Source organism: Brachyhypopomus gauderio, chromosome 7, assembly GCF_052324685.1.
Source record: "Brachyhypopomus gauderio isolate BG-103 chromosome 7, BGAUD_0.2, whole genome shotgun sequence".
Taxonomy (NCBI): domain Eukaryota; kingdom Metazoa; phylum Chordata; class Actinopteri; order Gymnotiformes; family Hypopomidae; genus Brachyhypopomus; species Brachyhypopomus gauderio.
Genome location: NC_135217.1, coordinates 15,562,455 through 15,587,475, shown reverse-complemented (window position 1 = coordinate 15,587,475; position 25,021 = coordinate 15,562,455). Strand labels below are relative to the sequence as shown.

At 43.8% G+C, this 25,021-nt stretch overlaps 1 long non-coding RNA gene across 1 annotated transcript; it reads right to left on the bottom strand.

Moving 5' to 3' along the window:
* Positions 1-5,864: 5,864 nt before the first annotated feature.
* Positions 5,865-22,757, bottom strand: LOC143519040 (uncharacterized). Its single transcript, XR_013132342.1, has 4 exons — positions 22,260-22,757; positions 11,993-12,126; positions 7,905-7,994; positions 5,865-6,151 (listed from the first exon to the last, which is right to left on the bottom strand). It is a non-coding gene; the product is annotated as an uncharacterized LOC143519040 (long non-coding RNA).
* Between the last annotated feature and the right edge of the window lie 2,264 nt (positions 22,758-25,021).

Sequence of the window (25,021 nt, the reverse complement as noted above, 5' to 3'; positions counted from 1 at the left end):
AAAATAATTAAAGAGCTTAATTCAGTAGCCCCACACCAGGAACGACACAATCGCGATGATTCTAAGGCAAAACAGCAGCTCCTATGCCAAGGCAGGCTGCAATCACACACAAACAGCAGGTGCTCTGATCCAATCGCGCTGGCTGGATGCACAATCCGGTCGCAACACCACGCGGAAATCTTTAAATTTAGGGAACCAGTCATTGCCAACTAATAGCACTGCAATGAATAAAACACGCAAATTAATATCTTAAAATCACACAACTTTACCAATTCCCCCTTCACTAACATTACCTGAGGGTTGCAAGCACTGGATACAGGCCAAGGGGATTCACGAAATGCAGTGTGATCTAAATAAAAGAATATTCTTAAATAAAAGAATATTCAAACTACTGTGACAGAAACCGGCACAAATAGCAATCCTACCTTGCGCTGAAGCAACGACCCGGAAGAGGTGGGGGCTCAAAGGCAGGTTCACCAAGACCTCCCCCTAGGTCCCTTTTAAGCACTAACGTGTACAAATTAAAACCTACCTCCAACCTAACAATTAACCCTTAAAGGCAACACGGGATCTAATTTGTTGACTGCCACAAACCACCCCCTTTTTGTTTACATTGCCGTCCCTGGCAATGGCATGCTTCCATGGTACTTGTAACTTACGGCCAAGGTCTAAAAACATTATGTATCGGAGTCACACGGTCAGTTGATATACTAGCTACGCCCCCAATCGACTGGGGAAGGTGATGTGGGTTTGAATGGTGGCCAGCGGTAGCGCGAGTGGTCCTACGTGTCACAACCTCAGCTTGTACCTGAGGGTCACTGGCTACCTGAGGGTCACTGGCTGGCCTCTCTTCTGCCTCCATCACTCCTGAAACTGGTTCAATCACCCCAGGTGCTACTGCTGCCGATTCCTGCGATTCAAGAATAGGGTGAGGCACTAGCACATACAATTCGCCCTCGCTAGAAGGCTCAACCTCCGCCCGTCTTTGATGTGTTGTGTTCTGCAAAACCTCCTCCTCGGACGAACCGGGGAGTTCCCCTTGAAGCTGAGCTTTTAACAGAGAACGATGTACCTGCCTCTTCTTACTCAGATCGTCTGTAGGTGCAATGGTGTACACCGAACCTGCTCCTACCGGTGCCTTCAGCACTTTGTACACCACTGAACTCCACAAATCCCGAATCTTATGACGACCCCTCGCCCCATAGTCGCGGAGATACACCAACTGCCCTTCCGCTAACGGCACTTCTCTCCCCTGCCGATCATGGTGTTCTTTACGTTTACCTGCAGCAACCACCAGCCGCTCCTTAGCCCCCTCAAAGGCTACTTGAAGCCGAGCCTGATGCTCGACCACCCAGTCATGCACGGTCCCCGACACTGGCTCCTGCACCCGACCCAAGAGAAAATCAATGGGCAACTGTGGTTCTTGACCAAACATGAGGAAGTATGGCGATTCACCTGTTGTTTGGTGAGGTGTGGTGTTATAGCAGAAAATCAAATGAGGGAGATAGGCCACCCAATTTCTTTTTCTAGAAGAGGGCAGAGTTCGCAATAGGTTATGCAGAGTCCTGTTGAGCCTCTCACACTGACCATTACCAGCCGGGTGATAGGGAGTCGTGCGAGACTTCTTGATCCCATATAACTGACAGAGTTGGTAGATAAGAGCACTTTCAAAATTTCGACCCTGGTCAGAATGCAAACGGCTTGGCACCCCAAACTTGCAAAACCACTCCGTCACCAAAACCTGAGCTACAGTCGTGGCACATTGGTCTCGAGTAGGAATAGCCAAAGTGTACTTACTGAAAATGTCCGTCAATACCAAGACATTTTCCTCCCCTTTTTGAGAGGGTTCCAGCACAGTGAAATCTATGGCCAATACCTCGTTAGGCCGTGAAGCCAACAGATGACCCATAAAACTATGGGCCATCGGTTGTGCATCTTTGGAAACCTGGCATCGCTCACATTTTTGACACCAGCGTCTTATCTCAGATGACATACCTGGCCAATAACATCTCTGACGAACCAACTCTGTGGTCCGCTCAATCCCCTGATGACCATGCTCTTGATGCAGTTGCGTCAATACCTCTTCTTTTAACAGTGCAGGTAGAAGCAGCTGCCGAATTTCTTCGTGCCCATCCGGCCTCAACACCCGGCGGTATAGCAAACCTCTATCCTCCACTATACGGTCCCACTGGCGCAACAACACCAAAGCAGAGTGAGAAAGGTGCCTGCGTTCTTCCGGACCGGGAGGTTGGTTCTTCTGCCAAAATGACAGAATTTCTCGAATAACCGGGTCAGCTTCTTGCATTGCACACAAATCGCTGTCAGAGTGACAAGGCAATACAGCGATTGATTTTTGAGTCACCTGTGAAGGTTGTTGGAGAACTCTAGCTTGCTGAAGAAGATGTGGGACTGATGTACCCAGAGCCACACTGTCTATCGTCTCACTCCCAGGTAAATACTGTCGAGATAGGGCATCGGCATTACCGTTACTCCTACCAGACCTGTATTTGATATCAAACTCAAACGCAGCCAGCTGCGCAGCCCACCTTTGCTCCATCGCTCCCAACTTGGCTGAGGAGAGGTGGCTAAGAGGATTATTGTCGGTATAAACCGTACACCTGTGCCCCAACAGATAATCTCTGAATTTCTCGGTCATGGCCCACTTAAGCGCCAAAAACTCCAATTTCATGGAGCTATAATTTGACATATTGCGCTCAATGGGCCTCAGACCACGACTAGCGTACGCAATGGTCCGAACCTTACCACCTTGGTTCTGGGAAAGAACGGCACCTAGGCCACTATAGCTGGCATCCACTTCCAGAATGAAAGGCAAAGTAAAATCGGCATAGGCCAGTACTGGGGCACTAACCAACCTATTCTTCAATTCCACAAAGCTCTCTTCACACTGGTCAGTCCACCCATTAGAGAAACTCTGATCCGACCTTTTACGCGATTTCGACCCACCCAGCTCCGCCACCAGTTTATGCAAAGGAGCTGCCAGTTTTGCAAAACCCTCAACAAATCGGCGGTAATAGCTGGCAAACCCTAAAAACGAGCGTAGTTCTGAAACATGAGAGGGTCGTCTCCAGTTAGCCACAGCTTCGATTTTACTCGGATCAGTAGAGACCCCAGCGTTGGAAATCACATGCCCCAAATATTTAACTTCCCGCTGGAAAAAGGCACACTTCTCCAGCTTAGCTTTAAGCCCTTGCTGCTGTAGGTGCCCCAGAACGATCTCTAGCTTCTCTAAGTGCTGGGACACGGAAGAGGAGAAAACCACGACATCGTCCAGGTAAAGTAGCAACGATTGACACTGCTGATCCCCGAACATCCTCTGCATTAACCTCTGGAAAGTGGAAGCTGAATTCGACAGACCAAACAGCATCCGATTCCACCCAAACAAGCCGAATGGCGTACAAAATGCCGTCTTGGCCTTATCCCTCTCTGCTACCGGAACCTGATTATAACTGCTCGCCAAATCCAGAGTAGAGAACCAGCAGGCCCCAGAGAGCGCATCCAAAGATTTCTCAATACGTGGTAATGGAAAGGCATCCTTCCTGGTCTTAACATTTAATTGCCTGTAATCCACACACATCCGAAGGGTGCCATCCTTTTTCTTGACCAGCACGATGGGGGAAGCATATGGAATGCTACTCCGATCTGACCTCACCAATGCTGGAGAGGCTAATAGGCCTTCAGGCAAGCCAGAATCCACAGGCTCAAAAAGAACAGAACTTCCAGATGGCCGGGTTCCACCCGTTGCAGCCACCAGCTTTGTCGTGCCACTAGGAATGCGTTGTGCCCGTCCCCCACGCACCTTTACTTTTCCCAATACACTGGGGAGCAGTTGAGATGTAGCTTGATGACAATACTGCAAAGCTTGTACAACCAACTTGGGGGCCTGTGACACCGTGAGGGAATCAAATAAAGCGGCACCATGTTGTCCAAACAGCTCTTGGTAGCATTTACTAATTACATGCATCCCCAGTACACCAGGAACTTGAACAGACAAACCCCCTGGGGGGTCCCGAACCACTAGCACCCCACAGTTTGGTACCACCTTCCCACAAAGTTCCACATCTAGTTCCATATACCCCAGGTAGGGAATGGCCAGTCCATTTGCCGCTCTTAACTGCAACCACTGACACGACTGGAGGCGATCTGGACCCCAAGGTTTATAATGTTGGAGGAAAAAGCTCTCTGTAATTGTAGACACCATGGACCCCGTGTCACACAAACACGGCACACTAACCCCCCCAATCAGAACATTAATATGCGGACAAGAGGACATTAACCTTAATGCAGTACCGGGAGTATGCATACTCTCAGAGCCCATAGACACCCCATCCGAACTGTGGCTCAAAAATTCGGTGGGTATTAGTTTTCCGACATCTGACTGTGCTGGGAAGACCTAACCGAATTAGAGGCAAAGCACAGACCTGGAGTGAATTGCTGTGGGTGGGGTGTTTGCTCTCTACACTCTCTGGCAAAATGGCCTGGCTTTTGACATCTCCGACAGATGATTACATTGGGGCGCGGCCTATGCTTAGGGGAATCCCGTAATGCAGCTACAGTTTGGGCAAGCTGATCCAATTGGCCCTGCTGCCGCCTTAAAATTTCCTTTAATTCCTCCCATTCTGACCCTGGTAAGCTGCCACCACCCACACCTGCCCTGGAGCCCCCCTGGACCCCATACTGAATACCAAAGGATGGAACAGACTGACTTCGGGCCCTAACACCCCCTACTGTTCCTTCCTGTTCCCACCGAATTGCTTCTCTACGCGCTTCTAATAAAGTAGTCATAGGTTGACGCCGCACCAATTGTTTTAACTCCCGACGAAGGGCACAGTCTGACACATACTCGATGAATTGGTCGCGTAACAATACTTCTGCATTAGGCATCCCAGTAGGCGCAGCTTCTTTAATCTTTTCCATCAGGCTCAGTAATGCCAATGAAAACTCCTGCAACGTCTCACCCTCTTGCTGTTTTCTCGAAAAAAATGCTTCCTGCAAGGCTACATACGACTGAGAACATCCATACAATTCTTTCAAAATGGTAATTACCTTAGCTGGATCCTCCCTCTCTACACGAGAACGATATTTAATCTCCTCCCTCGCTTCACCTTCCAAGTGATCAAAGAGAAAGAATGCTTGGTCAGCAGGAGACAAGTGGCGGACACGCATACAGGCTTGCACCTCTTCTACCCATTCATTTACACTGATGCCAGTTTTGCCTCTAAACATAGGGCATTTTCTATCCCTAGGCACATACACAAGCCTTTCAAATTGAAGGAATTTACGACCGTCTACGCCACTCAGGGACTTTCACCTTGAGAATTATATCAGCTCACAGGTTCATTGAGACCAAAAAGGCAGAGGAAGATATATTCACAACAACATGAAGTTTTATTAACAATTCCACACAACACAAACCCACTTCTACAAGGGAAATGGATACGAATGTTAAAAACAAAGCGCTTTATTCTAACCTTAATTTAAAAACATGCACCCTTCATTACTAATTCCCCAATTACGCTTTCCCAGCACTAAAAAGGCGTAAAGGCGTAGAGTGGATAGGACCAGTTTACAAAAAAATTCCACTACACACAAGTGCACAATTCGAATGAAATAAAATAGGCCATGAAAAACAGTGAACACAACAAACCAAAGAAAAACCAGTCTCTTCCACTCAGTGTCTACAGCTCTAGAAACAAACTTAAACAAAAAAAAGGAACAACACGACAGTAATTCAAAAATAACCAAAATAAGATTACAACCTAAAATGGAAATAATTATAAATAATACTAATCATAATTTTTACACAGCCTTAAAATAAACAACCTGACCGTGGCACGCCGCTCGGGAATTACACGCACTTTACTAGAAGTAGGCGGCGGCACTCTTCCAGTCGGGCCGTTAAAGAAATAGGAAACAAAATAATTAAAGAGCTTAATTCAGTAGCCCCACACCAGGAACGACACAATCGCGATGATTCTAAGGCAAAACGGCAGCTCCTACGCCAAGGCAGGCTGCAATCACACACAAACAGCAGGTGCTCTGATCCAATCGCGCTGGCTGGATGCACAATCCGGTCGCAACACTACGCAGAAATCTTTAAATTTAGGGAACCAGTCACTGCCAACTAATAGCACTGCAATGAATAAAACACGCAAATTAATATCTTAAAATCACACAACTTTACCAATTCCCCCTTCACTAACATTACCTGAGGGTTGCAAGCACTGGATACAGGCCAAGGGGATTCACGAAATGCAGTGTGATCTAAATAAAAGAATATTCTTAAATAAAAGAATATTCAAACTACTGTGACAGAAACCGACGCAAATAGCAATCCTACCTTGCGCTGAAGCAACGACCCGGAAGAGGTGGGGGCTCAAAGGCAGGTTCACCAAGACCTCCCCCTAGGTCCCTTTTAAGCACTAACGTGTACAAATTAAAACCCACCTCCAACCTAACAATTAACCCTTAAAGGCAACACGGGATCTAATTTGTTGACTGCCACATAAAGTTTTGCAGAGGAAGGGGAGTGGTTGTTTTTTAGGGGTTTATCTAGGCCCATTAGTTCCAGTGAGGCAAAATCTTAATGCTTCAGCATACTAAGACATTTTAGACAATTACATGATTCCAACTTTGTAGGAACAATTTGTGGAAGGCCATTTTCTCTTCCAGCATAACTGTGACCCAGTGCATAAAGCAAGATCCATAAAGATATGGTTGAGTAAGTTTGGTGTGGAAGACCTTGACTAACCCACACAGAGTACTGACTTCAACCCCATTGAACACCTTTGGAATGAACTAAAACTGAAGTTGTGAGCTAGGCCCTCATATTCAAGGTCTAATTTAATTATGTAACACCTTTTACAAGACAAAGTCACAAAGCAGCATTACACATTTCTGAATTCAAGCCCACAGTGAGCAAGTGAAAGGCAACAGTCAGGGCCGGCCCTTCCATTAGGCGATATAGGCAAATGCTAGGGGCGCCGGCTCTCCAGGGGGGTGCTTGCGTGAATGCGTTATTTATTTATTTATTTTAATTATTTATTTGGGGTGGTGATGTTTTGTATATGCACGCCTCTTCTCAAAGCTTACAGTCTCTGGATACTGTCTATCACGGAGCTCTGAGGTTCATCACCAATTTTAAATCTCTTACACATCATTGTATGCTGTATGCGCGTGTTGGATGGTCTTCGTTTTATGCTCGTAGAAAATATCATTGGTCTATTTTAGTTTATAAGTCTATTTTAGGTCTACTCCCATCCTACCTTCTGACCTATATCAGTCAAAGGAGTATTGATTCTTACAATCTACGCTCCCAGAATCTTTTTTTATTGTCTGTTCCTAAAGTTAGAACTGAACTGGGAAAAAGGCATTTAGGTTTGCAGCTCCATTTACTTGGAATGAGCTACAAAGAGACTTGAAACTTAAAGATCTGGTTTCTTTGGGCTCTTTTAAGAGGATGTTGAGCAACTTGGAGGCGGATGCTTCTAGTTGCAAATGTTTTGACTGATTAATTGATTTGACTTATTGTCTTGATTCTATGTTCTGATGTATTGAAAACTTGTTATTGTCTTTATGTATGATTGTTTGTTTTTATTGTAAATTGTGAATGTACTGCTGCCTGTCTTGGCCAGGACACTCTTGAAAAAGAGATTTTTAATCTCAATGAGGTTTTTTCTGGTTAAATAAAGGTTAAATAAAATAAAAAAATAAATACATTTATTTATTTATTTTACAAATTAACAATTCATAAATATGAAAACAAGCAAAGTCCACATAATCACAACTTCATTGTTTAATAATATTAGTCAAATTAATAATTAATAATAATAAGCACACGATACCCATGACCCATGCAGCCCCCTCCCCCCGCTCCCTCTGCGCACCTTGTTACTGTTTCTCTGTGGGGGAAAAACAACGCCACAGAGTGACATCTCTCCGGAAAGATGCCAAAAAGACCGAAGTTCTCTGGTGCCCTGGGGAGAAAAATGAGAAAAGAGGAGGAAGAAACCAAAGGTAATATAATATGGTGAATTACACTATACTGTATGTTGTACTGGAAGGGTGCTTCGTTTTAATATGAGAATGCATGTTGATGTGTTTCCATCTTTGGCGGAGAATTTTTATAAGCAGATCTTACACACTGACTCATATAGGATTGCTGGCTCTCCCTTTTAATTTGAAACAAATCCAAAATGCTGCCAATCTGTAGCAGTGGTGTTTTTTTTTTAAACCAGTTTGCTTGACTCATAACTAGCACTTGTTGTCATTATAGCTTTTTTCCCTCTGTATGATCCTAGTGAAAATCGCCACTCCATAACCAATCAGTGAGCTCCAACTGCTGACCCCGCCCACAGACCTTTTTAGGGCGTACTCACACTAGGCTCTGTGATCCGGGCCTGGGCACGGTTCCCTGCCGAAGCACGGTTCGTTTGGCTAGTGTGAGTGCTCCAACCGTGCCCGGGCCCGGATCAGTTAACCGTGCTCGGGCCCGCTTGAAGAGGTGGGCCAGGGCACGATTCATGTGGACTCGGGCACGGTTCGCTTCTAGTGTGAGCGCTATCCGTGCCCGGGCCCGCTTGGTGCCTCGTGTGATTGGTTCATTTCGCTGGAACTCAAACATGACGTCAGCGATGCGACGCTCACGTTAAACAGTCATAGCGGCAAAGCGATTAGCAGACAAACGTTGTGTTAAATTATCGATAAATCTGTGCTTGCACCGTGTTTCTGCACTCCCAAAACGACTGCAAAAATACAATAAAAAGAGAATCGTGAACTCCATAGTGTTGTGCGAACGCGCTTTTTTTCCAAATAAAGTCACATTGTGATGACGTAAGCGTGCTCGGGCCGGCTTGATGAAGCCAGTGTGAGTGCAGGCCTGAGGGGGAGTGGGGAGGGGGGATAACCGGGCCCCAGCACAGAACCAGCAAACTGTGCCTAGTGTGAGTACGCCCTAAATGAATGCGCCAAATTTTTCAAAGTACACATTTGGCATGTTGCGTCACGTCACGTGGTTAATATACTGCCACAATTTTACAATACTGTCATCATACTGCCCAATCCTAGTAGGTGCTATTATTCGCTTAGCTCAGCAAGTTTTTAAAATAAATATATATTAAAACCTCATTGTGCAGTAACATTCCAGCGGCCATTTTTAAAATTCCTCAGATGCCCGACATAGTCCACTATAAAACTAGATATCTCAAGTTGTACATATATGAAAATGATCATTCATGGCTCAAACTGAAGAAGACAGTTGGGGGAACATATTGATACACTTCAATATCATATTCCTTGTTTTTTTTTTTTTTTGAGCCTCTATCGCAGATGCTAATATGCCAGGAATGTCAGAAATGCACACTTGAACTTGAGCATCACAAGCATGTATATTCACATAGTTATTCAATACGGTCTATAAATTTGCAATATATTTCGCTATGGTAATTTCTAATAACACAGAAAAATGAAGCAAATCCATGCAAGCATGCAAAGTTATTCCACTTTGTTCCAAGGAATGTCAAGTTCACCACACCCTGTCCAAATATGCCACACCCGATACACACCCTTAGCCAACCAAGCTAACATGCTAACATGTGGGTGTACCGTCTCACTTCCGGGTTGGCGAAAATTCCGAAAATTGCTCATATATTCCATACAAAGTAATCCTTTTATGTTCGAAAGTATCCGCAATCGGAATAAAAACGAACAAAATAATCCACGGCTGCTTCAGTTTCGTCGAACAGTGTGTTCTGGGGAGCTTGGCTTAGGTTAGCAAAGGTTAGCTTATGTTGCTATGCTAGCGGACCCACATTGGAAATGAACCGCGACATTCCGAGGGCTCAATTTAAAAATATAATTGACCAATCATGGCAAATGAGGGCTGGTTAGCTTCGGAAGGAAGTAAAATATTGGTTAGAACAGCTTTCAATCGCTTCTAAGGCTCCAGCTTGTCTCTGTGGGCTTATAGGTTCACCCTTTCCCCCCGCCCCTTCACACCTCGCCGGTGAGAGGTTGTAAAACCTGTCATTCAAAGTCACTACCCCCCCCCCCCCCCCCCCCCTTCAGACCAATAAAAACCACTCAAATCAAAGCAGAACCGCTGCAGCTTTGTAATAAGAGGTCAAATCAGCTTTCAAAACGCTTCGGTGACGCTTAGGGGGCAGATTTGTCTGAGCGTCTCATTCAGGAAGTGGATTACGCAAAATTTTGCAGTGAGGTGAGCAAGCTTTTTAAGGTACTTAACCACAACGGATCTACGATGTTAAGGTCTTAAATTAAAGCCTTATTAGTACACGATTTTTAGGTGACAAAACATGAAGTCATATTACTTCCTATAATTTAAATGGCGAGTCAAGTTGCACGTGTAAAACACATGTTGTAAACACGGTGTGTCCAGAAGGGGATTTCTTGAAAACAGTTGCTTGTAGATGGCTGAAAATCGGTATGCAAGATGTTATACTAGTTAAAAAAAAATACAATCAGTGTGTTGTGTTTGCGTTTTAAGAATTTTCGGCGATATTAATTATTTTGTGTGGATAAACAGATTTTGCCCGGCGACGGGATCGCTAGGGGGCGCAAATGTACAAAGAGGTTAAACACATTTACTCCTCTGTTCCTTTCAGATGAAATATTTAAATCCTGTTTCTACACATCCTGGACCACCAGAAGACACATTCTCAACCTTATCACCTTCCAGTGAAGCAGCATTACACCATCATATCCCCTCCACCTCACTACACCAATATTTATTTATTATTAATATTTAAAAGTTGTTCTTTGCACTACTTTATCTAAAATAGGTTTAAAATATTTTTTGAGCAATATATTTATTGTTATACTGTAATATTTATAATTCATAAAATATAATTCATAAAATATAATATCAGTTTTTATTTGTTTCTTTAATACTGATTTTACTGTTTTACTGTTGTTTTCGTTCTAAAATAAAGATTTTTTAAATAAAAAACATAAAGCTTTGCAGTGTCTGTGTGAGTGTAAAAACCAGATGATTGATGATGCAGGGGGCGCCAACCAAAATCTCGCCTAGGGCACCACATTGGTCAGGGCCGGCTCTAGTAACAGTGACAAAGAAAAACTTCATAGAGCATGATCTCTTTGTGACCTCAGAAATGTTTCTATTTTTTGGATGAAAAATTGAATCCAAAATCTTGTAAAAAGCCTTTTCAGAAGAGCTGAAGCAATTCGATCCAAAGGGGGGATTAACTCCATATTAATTCCCTGGTAAAGCTGAATCTGCTCATAGCCTGGACATATCTTTGGACAGCAAGTTTTTCATTTTTAAATCATGTTTCAAATTACTTTGAAACTCAAGTATGGCTTCCCTTAAAACACCATGCTTCAAGTCTCATAGAAGACAATAATCGAGATTATTCTCTGTCGTGGATCCCAGAGGGTGGAATGAACTTCCACTGACAGAGAGCTTATTGTCTTCAAATGCAGTCTGAAGACTCATGTATTTGAGGATTATTTAAATTACTATTTATCCTACAGCCATGAAATTCAGACTACTCTTGGGTAACTGTAACTGTAGCACATATTGTTTAATATGATTTATTATTGCATTTATCATTGTCTTGTATAGAACTTATTTTGCACTTCTAGTTATCAGCCTTGATTAGTATTCTACTTCAACAGTGTCTTGAACTCCAACATACTGTACTGGCTAGGAAAAATTCTATGACTACATCACAAAGCACTTTTGTAAATCACTCTCTATAAGAGCATCTGCTAAATGCCAGAAATGTTAATCTAAATGTAAAATGTAAATGTAATGCCTGAGCATTCAGAATTAGATGTGATTAAAGCTCCTGAAGGTGTAATATGTAGATGTCCCAATACATTTGTCCATATAGGGTACGCTTAAGTGACTGAACATTCAATGAACATTTTAAATGTACAGTTTGAAAACATTTGTCACTTGAAAGCTTGTAAAGTGAGGTGGCCATGACTTTACCTTGTGGAACACTGAAGACATCACTCAAGGGACAGTGAGGACACTGTTGAGTGACAACACACTGTATTTTCATTTCATGACAGGGAGGATATAATATTCCCCACAATACAATCCTTGCTGTTCTGTGACTGCACCTATACCATAAGAAAGAAGAACACAAAGCATTCAAGCTTATGTAGGAGCAGGGTTGTTTGTTACAAAACAAAATATAGACTAGCACTCTCAACTCATAGATATATACAGTGGGGAAAATAAGTATTTAGTCAGTCACCAATTGTGCAAGTTCTCCCACTTAAAAAGATGAGAGAGGCCTGTAATTGACATCATAGGTAGACCTCAACTATGAGAGACAAAATGTGAAAAAAAAATTGAGAAAATCATTTTGTCTGACTTTTAAAGAATTTATTTGCAAATAATGGTGGAAAATAAGTATTTGGTCAATAACAAAAGTTCATCTCAATACTTTGTTGTATATCCTCTGTTGGCAATGACAGAGGTCAAATGTTTTCTGTAAGTCTTCACAAGGTTGGCACACACTGTTGCTGGTATGTTGGCCCATTCCTCCATGCAGATCTCCTCTAGCCCTTCGGTTTTGTTGACCTCACGTTTTTTACTTTAGTGTTCCCGGTCTTCAGAGACCGGTCTGTTTTAAAACACAAAAAAAAATTTCACCACCTTGCAAACATAGGCATAACGTGTGTGTGTGTGTCTGTGTGTGTGTGTGTGTGTGTGTCTGTGTATGTAGGTGTGTGTGTAGGTGTGTGTGAGTGTGTGTGTGTGTGTGCGTGTCTGTGTGTGTTTAGGTGTGTGTGTGTGTGTGTGTGTGTGTGTGTGTTTAGGTGTGTGTGTAGGTGTGTGAGTGAGTGAGAGTGTGTGTGTGTGTGCACGCGCGCATGTGAATTCATGCACATGAGTGGCATGTCACACTCAGATCAGAGTGTGCCTTGCAAACATAGGCATAACATGTGTGTGTGTCTGTGTCTGTAGGTGTGTCTGTGTGTGTAGGTGTGTGTGTGTGAGTGAGTGAGTGTGTGTGTGTGTGTTTAGGTGTGTGTGTGTAGCTGTGTGTGTGTGTGTTTAGGTGTGTGTATAGGTGTGCGTGTGTGTGTGTGAGAGAGCGAGTGTGTGTGTGTGTGTGTAGGTGTGTGTCTGTGGGTGTGTGTGTGTGTGTGTGTGTAGGTGTGTGTGTGTGTGTGTGTAGGTGTGTGTCTGTGTGTGTAGGTGTGTGTGTGTGTGTGTGTGTGTGTGTGTCTGTGTGTGTAGGTGTGTGTGTGTGAGTGTGTATGGGGATGTTTTCTGTCTCATAGATGAATATATTCTGAATACCCATTCACTTCCTGTGACGGTCACGCTTGACCGGCAACAACACAGATGTAAAACGTTGGTTTAAAACACTCAAAATTCAATGAAAAAGATGATCATCACTTTTATATGTCCCAGTGCATAGTGTGGAGGATGGCATAAGGCCTTGCAGCAATCAGATGTAAAACACAATATTTATGAGTGGTTTAAGTTGTAAATCGGTCAGATTTGACCCGAACACGACAGGAGGGCTAGAGCAGTGATGTTTTGGGGCTGTCGGCGGGCAACACGGACTTTTAACTCCCTCCAAAGGTTTTCGATGGGGTTGAGATTGGGAGACAAGCATATTTGGGAAAATGTGTTATCGCTTACATAGATGACATCTTGATCTACTCCCCAGACATGAAGACACATATTGAACACGTGCGCCAGGTGCTGCGTACCCTTTTGCAGAACAAGCTGTATGTCAAACTAGAAAAGTGTTTGTTTCACCAGTCGTCAGTGGCATTTTTAGGCTACAAAATCAGCTCAGGGGGCGTTACCATGGATGACAACAAGATCCGGGCCGTCCTGCACTGGCCCATACCACGCACGGTACGTCAACTGCAAAGCTTTCTAGGGTTCGCAAATTTTTACCGGCGTTTTATACGCAATTACAGCTCTGTTGCAGCACCTCTCACGGCCCTGCTGAAAGGAAAACCCAAGCAGCTTCAGTGGACCGCGGAAGCAGAACGAGCCCATGAGGCTCTCAAATGCGCTTTCACTAGCTCACCTGTGCTGAAGCATCCTGACCCGTCTGCCCCGTTCATAGTGGAGGTAGATGCCTCCAACGTAGGTGTGGGTGCCGTCCTGTCGCAACGGCTGGGTGAGTCGCGTATGCATCCGGTAGCCTACTACTCTCACAAGCTGACTGCCGCGGAGAGAAATTACGGCATCGGTGAGCGTGAACTTCTGGCCATTAAATTGGTGTTAGAGGAATGGCGACACTGGCTGGAGGGTGCTGATCACCCTTTCTGAGTGATTACTGACCACAAGAACCTAGAGTTTATTCGTAACGTACAGAAGTTTTCTCATCGCCAGGCGCGATGGGCGCATTTCTTCGAGAGGTTCGACTTCATGATCACCTACCATCCTGGGCAGAGGAATACTAAGGCGGACGCCCTGTCACGCATGTTCCAGGAGGAGGGGGAGGTGAGTGACGGTACACCGGGGACCGTTCTTCCGTCCGACATGATTGTGTCTTCCATACGCTGGGATATTGACGAGGAGATTGAAACGTTACTGAAAAATACGGAAATACCTGCAGCATGTCCTCCAGAGAAGATCTATGTCCCTCTGGCATGTCGTGACCGGCTTTTGGCATGGGCCCACACCTCTCCCACAACAGGTCACCCAGGGGAGACGCGCACACGTCAACTCATCACACGGAGATATTGGTGGGAGAGCATTGCTGCGGATGTGCACAGGTACGTCGCCTCATCAAATCAAATCAAATCAAAGTTTATTTGTATAGCGCTTTTCACAACACACGTGTCACAAAGCGCTTTACAGGATTTAAAAGGTTAACAATACTATGGGTCCAGAACCCTAATGAGCAAGCCAAAGGCGACAGTGGCGAGGAAAAACTCCCTATGATGGTGGGGATTAGGAAGAAACCTCGGGAGAACCAAGACTCAAAAGGGAACCCATCCTCCATTGGGCGGCCCGTTAAAACACAAATTACACAAAATACAGACAAATACACAAGTCACACACAAATCACACAATCAGACTAAGTAAAGGTAAAAATGAAAGTTCTGGGTTTTGATATTGTCACTGTAAATGTCTGTTGATGAACGCCAGGCTTTCATTCCATGTCGGAGCAACGATGCTGATATTGTAGGCTCCGACTGCAATGTTACTCTCCAGGTGAACCTCGGAGAAAAGATACGAGATGTAGTAACTATGTAACAGATTAATCAAAGGCCAAACTAAACAGATGAGTCTTTAATCGAGTTTTAAACATTGAGACTGTGTCTGAGTCCCGAATAGAGGCAGGAAGATTATTCCACAATTGTGGAGCTTTAAAAGAAAAGGCTGTTCCACCTGCTGTGATCTTTTTGATCCTAGGAACAGTTAATAACCCTGCGTCCTGCGAGCGAAGTGAACGCGCTGGGTTATATTGTTCAATAAGTTCACTAAGATAGTCTGGAGCTAAGCCATGCAGCGTTTTATATGTTAATAAAAGTATTTTATAGTCAATACGGAATCTAATTGGCAGCCAGTGTAATGACGATAGTACGGGACTAATGTGATCAAACTTTTTAGTTTTTGTTAAAACTCGTGCTGCTGCGTTCTGAACCAGCTGGAGTTTGTTTATCGATTTACCAGAGCATCCAGCTAGGAGACTGTTGCAATAATCTAAACGAGAGGATATGAATGCATGGATTAGTTTTTCTGCATCACTAATATTTAATATGTTTCTAATTTTGGCAATGTTGCGCAAGTGAAAGAACGCTACCCTAGTTATATTATTAATATGTGTATCGAACGAAAGATCTGGGTCTATTGTGATGCCCAAGTTCTTTACCTCTGCGCTGGGAGTTATAGTAAAAGAATGTAGATTCAATGCTACATTATGTATCTTGTCTCTCGCAACCCTAGACCCAACTATTATTAATTCTGTTTTATCGGGATTTAGTGCTAGAAAGTTACACGCCATCCAATGTTTTATCTCTTCTACACATTTCTCAATCTTACTGTTTGCGCCTAAATCATCGGGTTTTGCCGATAAATATAGCTGAGTGTCGTCTGCGTAGGAATGGAAACTGATGTCATGCTTATGCATAATGTTCGACATGTTCCCAGTGTAAAACCCCGAAATCGCTTCCAGCAGGCAAACTCCACCCCTTGCCTGTACCAGTGAGACCCTGGACCCACCTTGCACTGGACTTCATGACTGACCTTCTGGACTCGGAGGGCTATACCACTGTACTTACGGTAATCGATCGGTTTTCGCGAGGAGTACGTTTCATTCCTTTTCCGGGTATCCCAAGTGCTTTTCAGACTGCAGAAGCTGTTTTCCAACATGTCTTTCGGAATTATGGAGTTCCTGAGGATATAGTGTCTGACCGGGGACCGCAATTCACCTCTCAGGTATGGACAGCCTTTCTCGAACGTCTCGGAATTGCAATGAGCCTTACGTCGGGATACCACCCTCAGTCGAACGGTCAATGTGAGCGAGTCAACCAAGAACTCTGGAAGTTTTTACGAATATTCTGTTTCAACAATCCTACCGATTGGTCTAGGTTTCTCCCATGGGCAGAGATGGCGCAAAACTCATTAACCAGTTCCACAACAGGTCTTACGCCGTTTGAGTGTTGTCTAGGTTACCAGCCTAACATGGCACCGTGGACAGCGACACAATCTGATGTCTCCGCAGTTGACGACTGGATGACACGTAGTGAGAAAGTCTGGGAAGAAACTCACCAACGCATCAACACAGTATTACAGCGGAACAAGGAAAAGGCAGACCGTCGGCGTGGTCCCAATCCCGACTACAAGATAGGAGATCAAGTATGGCTGTCCACAAGGGACCTACGTCTAAGTGGGTACTGCCACAAACTGAAACCCAGGTATATAGGACCGTTCCGGATCATCAAACGCATCAACGAGATGACGTACAGACTTGAGCTTCCACCACACTACCGCATGTCCAACTCCTTTCATGTGTCTCTGTTGAAACCTACTACTACGGGTCCCCTGGACGAGACTGCCCTAGAGGATGTTCCACCTATAGCCATCGATTACGACGGTACACCCATCTACACCATACGTGCTATTCTAGACTCCAAGCGCTGTAGTAACGTTCTGCATTATCTAGTAGATTGGGAGGGATTCGGCCCGGAGGAGCAACGATGGGTGCCGGTGAAGGACGTCTGGGACAAGGGCATGATAGCAGACTTCCACCGCCGTTATCCAGATCGACCGGCACCTCGCCCCCGGGGCCGCCCGCGGAATTCGGCGAGCCTTCCTCGTCCTGCTGTCGGTGGGCGTTGCGGTCGTCCTCGTCGCTCGGCCGTTCCGGCCGCCTCGGGGAGGGGTACTGTCACGACCTCCAGCCCTGGGAACTCCACTTCCCAGCATGCACCACCACGAATGCAGAGATCCGCCTCCCCTGAGTATTAGACACCTGTATCTCGTTAACTAGAGCTATATAAGACCTTGTCTGAGAATGCATAGTTGCGAAGTATTGCCAACAGTCTCTTGAACGCATACCAAGCCTTTTCATAGTCTGTTTCCCTGGTTTGACCTGCTCTTCGATTCACTTTCTCTCTCTCGGATTCGTCCTCTGGTACCTCTGCCCTGTCGGATTGATCATTTGTGTTTGAAACTGGACTGCCTTCGACCTCCCTTTGGATTCCCCTTTGCTTATTAAACTATTCTTTGAGTACAGTCTGCAAGCGTCTGTGTTTCGTTATGTTCCAAGCGTCACAATTTCTATTATAATTCTAAAGGTAAATTGTGACCAAAATTTGAAAATACAATAGAATGCTGATAGCATAGCATTTCAGCACATTTACATTTCTAAGAAAACCAAATGAGCATGTCCAAGAAGTTATTTTTTATTTTCAGTGAGCATAGTAGTGTGAGGTTTGAGAGTCGGAATATCTAGATTAGAGCAGGCTTTGGCTTATAACGTTTATTAAACACAGATACGACAAATAACCACCACGACCGAACATAAAGCAGAGAACAACAGACGAAGATGCTAGACAAGACACACACCTAAATACATAGACTTGTCACAGACACATCACAACACATCACATTAACAAGACAAGGAACAGGTGACTGGAAAATGAGATGAATCCACAAAGGTGCTAAGGAACACACATAAGGCACTACACACTACTTGTGTACTGATTGGGCCCCACAAGTTGGATCACAAAATACTGTAAAGATTGATATGAGTTATTTTGTAGGCTACTTGTATTTAGCTTTCCCATAGTATGGTTTGCTTTTGTTGCATACTGGATACTCAACAATACTGAGTGCAGTATGCAATACAGTAGAACCCCGTAACTCAGGGGTGGGCAATTAATTTTTACAAGGGGCCACATGAGAAACCTGAATTGTGTCAGAGGGCCACACAAAAGAAAATGACAGCATTACATTGGCCCCGCCCACCTCGCACGAACTGCAAATGGTGGAGGCGTTTATACTTGCCGCGTCACATTCTGTGTAGTGTTCTCCGAAACGATGTGTGTTAGTATAAAGAAACACCCCTCAAAAACAATGGAAGGAACATTTACCTGACCAATTTTAATGTTGCTTTTTGTTTCAGATTTGAAAAGTGCTGGAATTTAGGCTAAATACTTGAAAATGAAGAAATTGTAACTACTTCGTTTCACAACAACAAATAACAACAAAGTTTTCTTGTATTACATTAACAAATAATTCCAGGACGAAACATGAGAGAATGTGAAGACTTTAAACAACCATTAAATAATGTGATAAAAAAGCGAATTACTTTGAATCATTTTGAGTATATGTATAAATATTTAACTTAATTAAGTTTAACGTGCTGGGAAATATTGAAATGGACCTTGAAAGTGACGTACAAGTGCTTTAATTCCACCTTATAAAGATGTATGAACCCTGCAAACATGACTTTGTTCATCGCGCTGAGGCGCGGCGTGCGCGCGAAGTTACAAAATTCGAGAGGTGCATGGCCTTGCGAATCAACAGCACGCAACCCTCGCGCACAGGCAGAGCCACCGCGATTACGTCATTTTCGAGATGCTCGCACCACGTCAAGTATAAACCAGGCTTAAACCTAGCTTTAAAGCACTTCTACGGCACTTTCAAGGTCCATTTCAATATTTCCCAGCTGACTCAGGTTCTCTCTAAGCTCGGTTTCTGGAACGGAAAACCCTGAGTTTTCGTTAACTCTGAGTTTACTTACCCTGAATCCGCTTTCTGGAATACCCCCTGTTCAGTCAGCTATTTGTTGTGAATCGAAATACAGTTACAATTTCAAGCATTTTCAAGTACTTTAGCCAACATTGCAGCACTTTTCAAACCTGGAATACAATTCACAATTATAATTTGTCACATAAATGTTCTGCCGTTCGCGGAGGTTCGTGCGAGGGGTGCGGAGTCGTTCACTCGCGAAAGTATAAATTTTGCCTTAACTTGTCGCTGATCACCTACAGTGTTTCTTGCACAGCTCACACACAAGCACGTACATCCACACGGAATTAATCCATTCTCAACCATTGAATTCCAATGCTAAGTCAGTCACACAAATGCCTTTTTCATAGTTCTCTATTATCGCCTTATTCAACTCTATTGTTGTTCTTACCGTTTTCTTCTGTGTTTCTCTGCCATGTTTTTTGTCTAAAACAGTACAAAAAACAACAAAAATACAGCAAAAGCTTGGAGCACAGCCTCAAAATGGTTTAAAACCCATCTAACTATGCCAAATTATGCCAACTAGTGGCATGTGACTGAAGCACGAACAGTTTTTTGTTTACAAAAGTTACGTGGGGCGGGTCAGATTCTGAAGTTTTGTTCGGGCTCTGAGACAAAATTTTCTCTAAATTTTCCATCGAACTCTGCATATGTTGAGTATTGAGGCGGTCGAGTTCTGGGGTTCTACTTTATATAGTATGTAGTAGATGTATGGTATGTAGTAATTTAAAAAACCTGGTCTTAATCCCCAGGAACTGTCCAACTATAGGCCAGTAGTTCATATCCAAAAATGTATTCACAACTCTCTTCCTTCTTACAGACAGAACATGTCCTAGAGTTAATTCAGTCTGGATTTAGACCCCATCACAGCACTGAAACGGCACTGACTAAAGTACTAAATGATCTCTTAATATCTTCTGATAAAGGACATGTAGTACTTCTAAACATTATTATTTTGTTTTATTGTATGGTTTTCTATGACAAATGCAGATACGATGTTAGAAACTACATGTACCATAGTCCTGTCTTGCCGCGCCAGTTTATCAAAAGCATTTCCTGTGAATTCCCGGGAAAATTGACCATTCAGGTAATGCTACGGGTGATTGACATGTCAGTGGCTTATCAGGTAATAGAGTGGGAGGGAATCCCATGACGGGTTTGACTTTTCCTCAGAGAGAGTGTGAGTCTAGGAGAGACGAGTGGTGTTCTGCTTTTCAAAGTAATCCAGTTTACCTTTGAGTTTTTCAAAGTCTAAACTCCGTTAGTTGTTTAAAGGGCTACTGTAGATCTTAGCTGAATTATTCAGACATCAAGCTGTGTTGTGGTCATTTCTGTGGAGTTTCAACTCGGAGACTGCGTTCGCTCGAGGTAACGGGAAAGGTTTAGCTCCGTAAGCTAGCTTATTACATCAGTTGCACCGTGTGGAGTCCCTGTGCTGAAGCTCTACAGCGGCCTCGTGACTACATCGAGAAGCTACTCATCGTGGGACAGTACAAGCTGGACTGCCAGTTGGATTGTTAACTATTCAGCCCTTCTGTTTGCGTGGCGGCCGAGCCATTGAACCGAGACACTGGGGATACGCGAGTACTCATTGCCGCACCACCGCCAGTCATCGAGGATATAAATTGTCATCAATGTGCACCAACGACATGGGCCCCACCGATGAACTTTGAAGTGACGAGTGTTACGAACCTACTTCATTACTGTGTTTTTGTCTGACCGAAACTTTGCGTTAAGAGTGTCTGAGATAAATGTATTGTGTTAGTTACCGTCACAGTAAATTCATTGAGTGTGTTTAACATAAATGAGCATTGTGTTGATGTGGTTTATTATTAATGGAAGTTCGTAACGTGATTTCGTAACGAACAAGCATTCACTTGAAACAGGTAAATAAATTTGGGAGAATACTCCAGATAACCAGTTAGTATTACATTAATGGAGGCACCGCTATATCGTTAATCTCATGTTTATTTGTGATGTACCCTACCTAAAGATGTTTACATCTATTCGGCGCCTTAGGAAAGGGTTACAGACACATTTCTTTTTTCATACTGCTAGACCTCAGTGCTGCTTTTGACACCACTGATCACAATATTCTACGAAATAGGCTGGAGACACTCATTGACATAAGAAGTCAAGCACTCTCTTGGTTCAGGTCCTACCTGACAGATCGTTACCAATTTGTACTAGTAAATAATGAATGTTCAGAACGCACAAAGGTAAAATGTGGTGTCCCACAAGGATCTGTACTGGGCCCCATATTATTCTCATTGTATATGCTACCGCTTAGCACGATCATTTGTAGGCGTGGTATTAGCTTCCATTGATACGCAGATGATACTCAGTTGTATATATCTTCTAATCCAGATGAAATCAATACTACTCTCAAAATTGAGAACTGCGTCCAGGACATTAAAAACTGGATGGCATCTAATTTTCTTCACCTAAATTCCGATAAGACTGAGGTGCTGATTCTTGGGCCCAAAGCTGCTAGAAGCAATTGGGCTGATATTCCCCTCACCCTAGATGGCTTTTCAGTAACACCTAAATCCACCGCAAAAAGCTTAGGTGTCACTTGATTTGGACCTTTCATTTGACACACACAGATGCAATGTCACTAAGGCTGCCTTTTACCATTTACGTAATATCGCCAAGCTGAGACACTTACTTTTGTTAGCTAATGCAGAGAAGCTGGTCCATGCTTTTGTCTCATCAAGATTGGACTACTAATGGTCTTCTAATTGGATGCTCTAAACAGTCCATAAAAAACTACACTAAACTAAACTAGAGAGAGGACGCTGGGAGAGGACGTTGGCGAGGTTTTTGTTCGCCGCTTCTCCAGCTGACTATACACTATATATCCAAACTAAACTTAACCTCTTAGTTTTTAAATACTTACTTGATTCCTTTTTAATTGTTTATCTCTATTTTACCCTCATTTTCTGGATTTGTATTCTTACATATTATTGACATTTTAACCAGAACGTTGCAGCTATTGTTTGATGCTCACCAAGTTAGCGTTTCCGTCCTTTTGGGCTCCACTTTGCATGCTGAAATCTGCCTTGACGTCGGGATTTATCAAGCCTCCCCCTGCTGAACTGCTGCTGTTTTTTCGGCATTCCGCCCACAGCCAACAGCTAACCCACAGTCTACCCACAGATTCCACAATGTTGCATTACTCGGTCAATCAGCTAATGAACTTCAACAATAATAATACTCCAGCATGTATACAGGGCTCTCAAGTCTCACGCATTGAGCGTGTGACACACGCATTTGACCGTCTTCACACGCTCACACGCCACACTTCCAATCCAAAACTTGAGTAGAGCCCTGATGTATATCAGTTATCAAACACCTTGGACTTCTTCGCCGACCCCGTTATATTCACAGGAGTTCCCAAAGAAAGTTTGTTTATTCCTGCTGCAGTCACGCTATCATCTCCCACTGGTCAGCTGTGCGCACTGTCGCTCCACAAACACGTCATCAGAGCGCTGACGCTTCTGGAACTAGTTGCAATGGAGTTTTCATGACAACAATACTCAAGAGATCGGATCGAAAACGCGGAGTGGATTTCAGTGTTCTGCAACCAATACAGAGAACCTCTGCCTCCTCCAGTATCAAAATGGAGCTGGTTAACACACAGTCATTGGCAAACAAATCCTTATAAGCCTTATACAAGAACACATCCTGGACAAGTGTCTTGATCTAATGTGTATAACAGAAACCTGGCATCAACCAGAGGCTTATGCTGTCTTAAATGAGACCTGCCCTCCTGGTTACTGTTATCTGCAGAAAGCCCGCACCACAGGTCGCGGAGGTGGACTGGCTGTTATCTACTGCAATAATCTTAAACTGTCACTAGTGCCTTTGCCTGAACTGTCATCATTTGAATGTCTGGCTTTTAGTTGTAAATCACCCTCACCAATGACAATATTCCTCATCTACCGACCACCCAAACCAAACCTGAGCTTCATGTCTGAAATGAGCAACTTCCTCTCAACATTCTGTACAACGTCTGCCAATGTCACTATACTCGGGGACATAAACATCCACGTTGACACGCCATCCTGCCGTGTGGCAGCTGAATTTCTTCAGTTGTTGGACTGTTTCAACCTCAGTCAACTAGTCAATGTCCCCACCCCAAACATTCATCCTGAAGCTATGACTTCTGACATACAACATTCTCTCCATACAGATTTTCCATCAGCCACCACCGCAGTGGATTTCTACAATAAAACACTGGCCTATATCTTGGATTCTCATACACCTGTCAAAACCAGAACAGTGTCTTTTTCTCGTTCCTCCCCTTGGTACACTGACAAATTACGGGCAATGAAGGCAGCTGGACGTGCCCTTGAGCGGCGTTACAAGGCCTCTAACCTCACGGTTCACAAACTTGCCTACCGGGAACACCAAAAATCCTATTCAAAATCCCTTAGAGAGGCACAGTCACATTTCTATGGGAGTGTCATTAAAAACAATGCAGGCAACTCTAAGCTTTTATTCTCAACCATAAACCATCTCCTCAAACCGCAAGTCCCCTTTTTCACTAAAACTACCGAAGAACACTGCAACAATTTCATGGACTTTTTCAAAACAAAAATTCAAAAAATCCGTTCTGGTCTCTGTAACTCCTCTCCCCTACATATACTGGACACCCACTCACAATCTGAGGTCTTGCAGCCCCTAAACCGTTTTTCAGAGGTCTCGCAGCAGGAAGTTGAGGGCATCATCAGAAGGATGAAACCCTCCACCTGTGCCCTGGATCCCTTTCCTACACCCCTTTTGAAAGGAAATATATCTGCCATTAGTCTTCTGATCACCACTGTTATAAACCTTTCTCTTTAGGCTGGGTATGTTCCATCTCCTTTGAAGACCGCCATAATCAGACCACTTCTTAAAAAACCTACACTTAGTCCTGAAGTGTTTACTAAATACAGGCCTATCTCTAACCTTCCTTTCCTTTCCAAAGTCCTGGAAAAGATTGTAGCTGGCCATCTTCAAGAACACCTCAAACATAATGATATTTTTGAAAAGTTTCAATCTGGCTTCCGCTCCTTGCACAGCACAGAAACAGCTCTGGTTAGGGTCAGCAATGATCTTTTAATGGCAGCTGACAATGGCTCACCTTCACTACTCATCCTCCTTGACTTATCTGCTGCATTCGACACTGTTGACCACCATATTCTCCTTCACTGCTTACATACCATTGTTGGTCTTAGGGACACTGCCCTAAACTGGTTTGAGTCCTATTTTGCTGAAAGGACAGAATATATTTCAATCAACAATGCAAGATCACATATACATACCATGACCTGCGGAGTCCCTCAGGGGTCAGTTCTTGGCCCCATCCTTTTCAATCTGTACATGCTCCCCCTTGGCCATGTCATTAGTCGCTACGGCATTTCATTTCACTGCTATGCTGATGACATACAACTTTACTTAAAAGTTTTCCTCCTCTGGATCCCTACTGTCAACTACCCATCCTTCAAGACTCTCTGCCTGCTTGGAGGAGATAGAGAAGTGGATGGGACACAACTTTCTCCAGTTAAACAGCACCAAGACAGAAGCAATCCTAATTGGCACCTCTCACCAGACAAAGTCTACATCTATAACCAGCTTCACTTTCTCTGGTCAGAACATCCCACTCTCCTCTTCAGTCACTAACCTTGGTGTCCATTTTGATCCACAACTTACATTTGAAAGCTATATCAATCACCTTTGCAAAGTCTCCTTCCACCACCTCAGAAATATTGCCAAACTTCGTCCGAC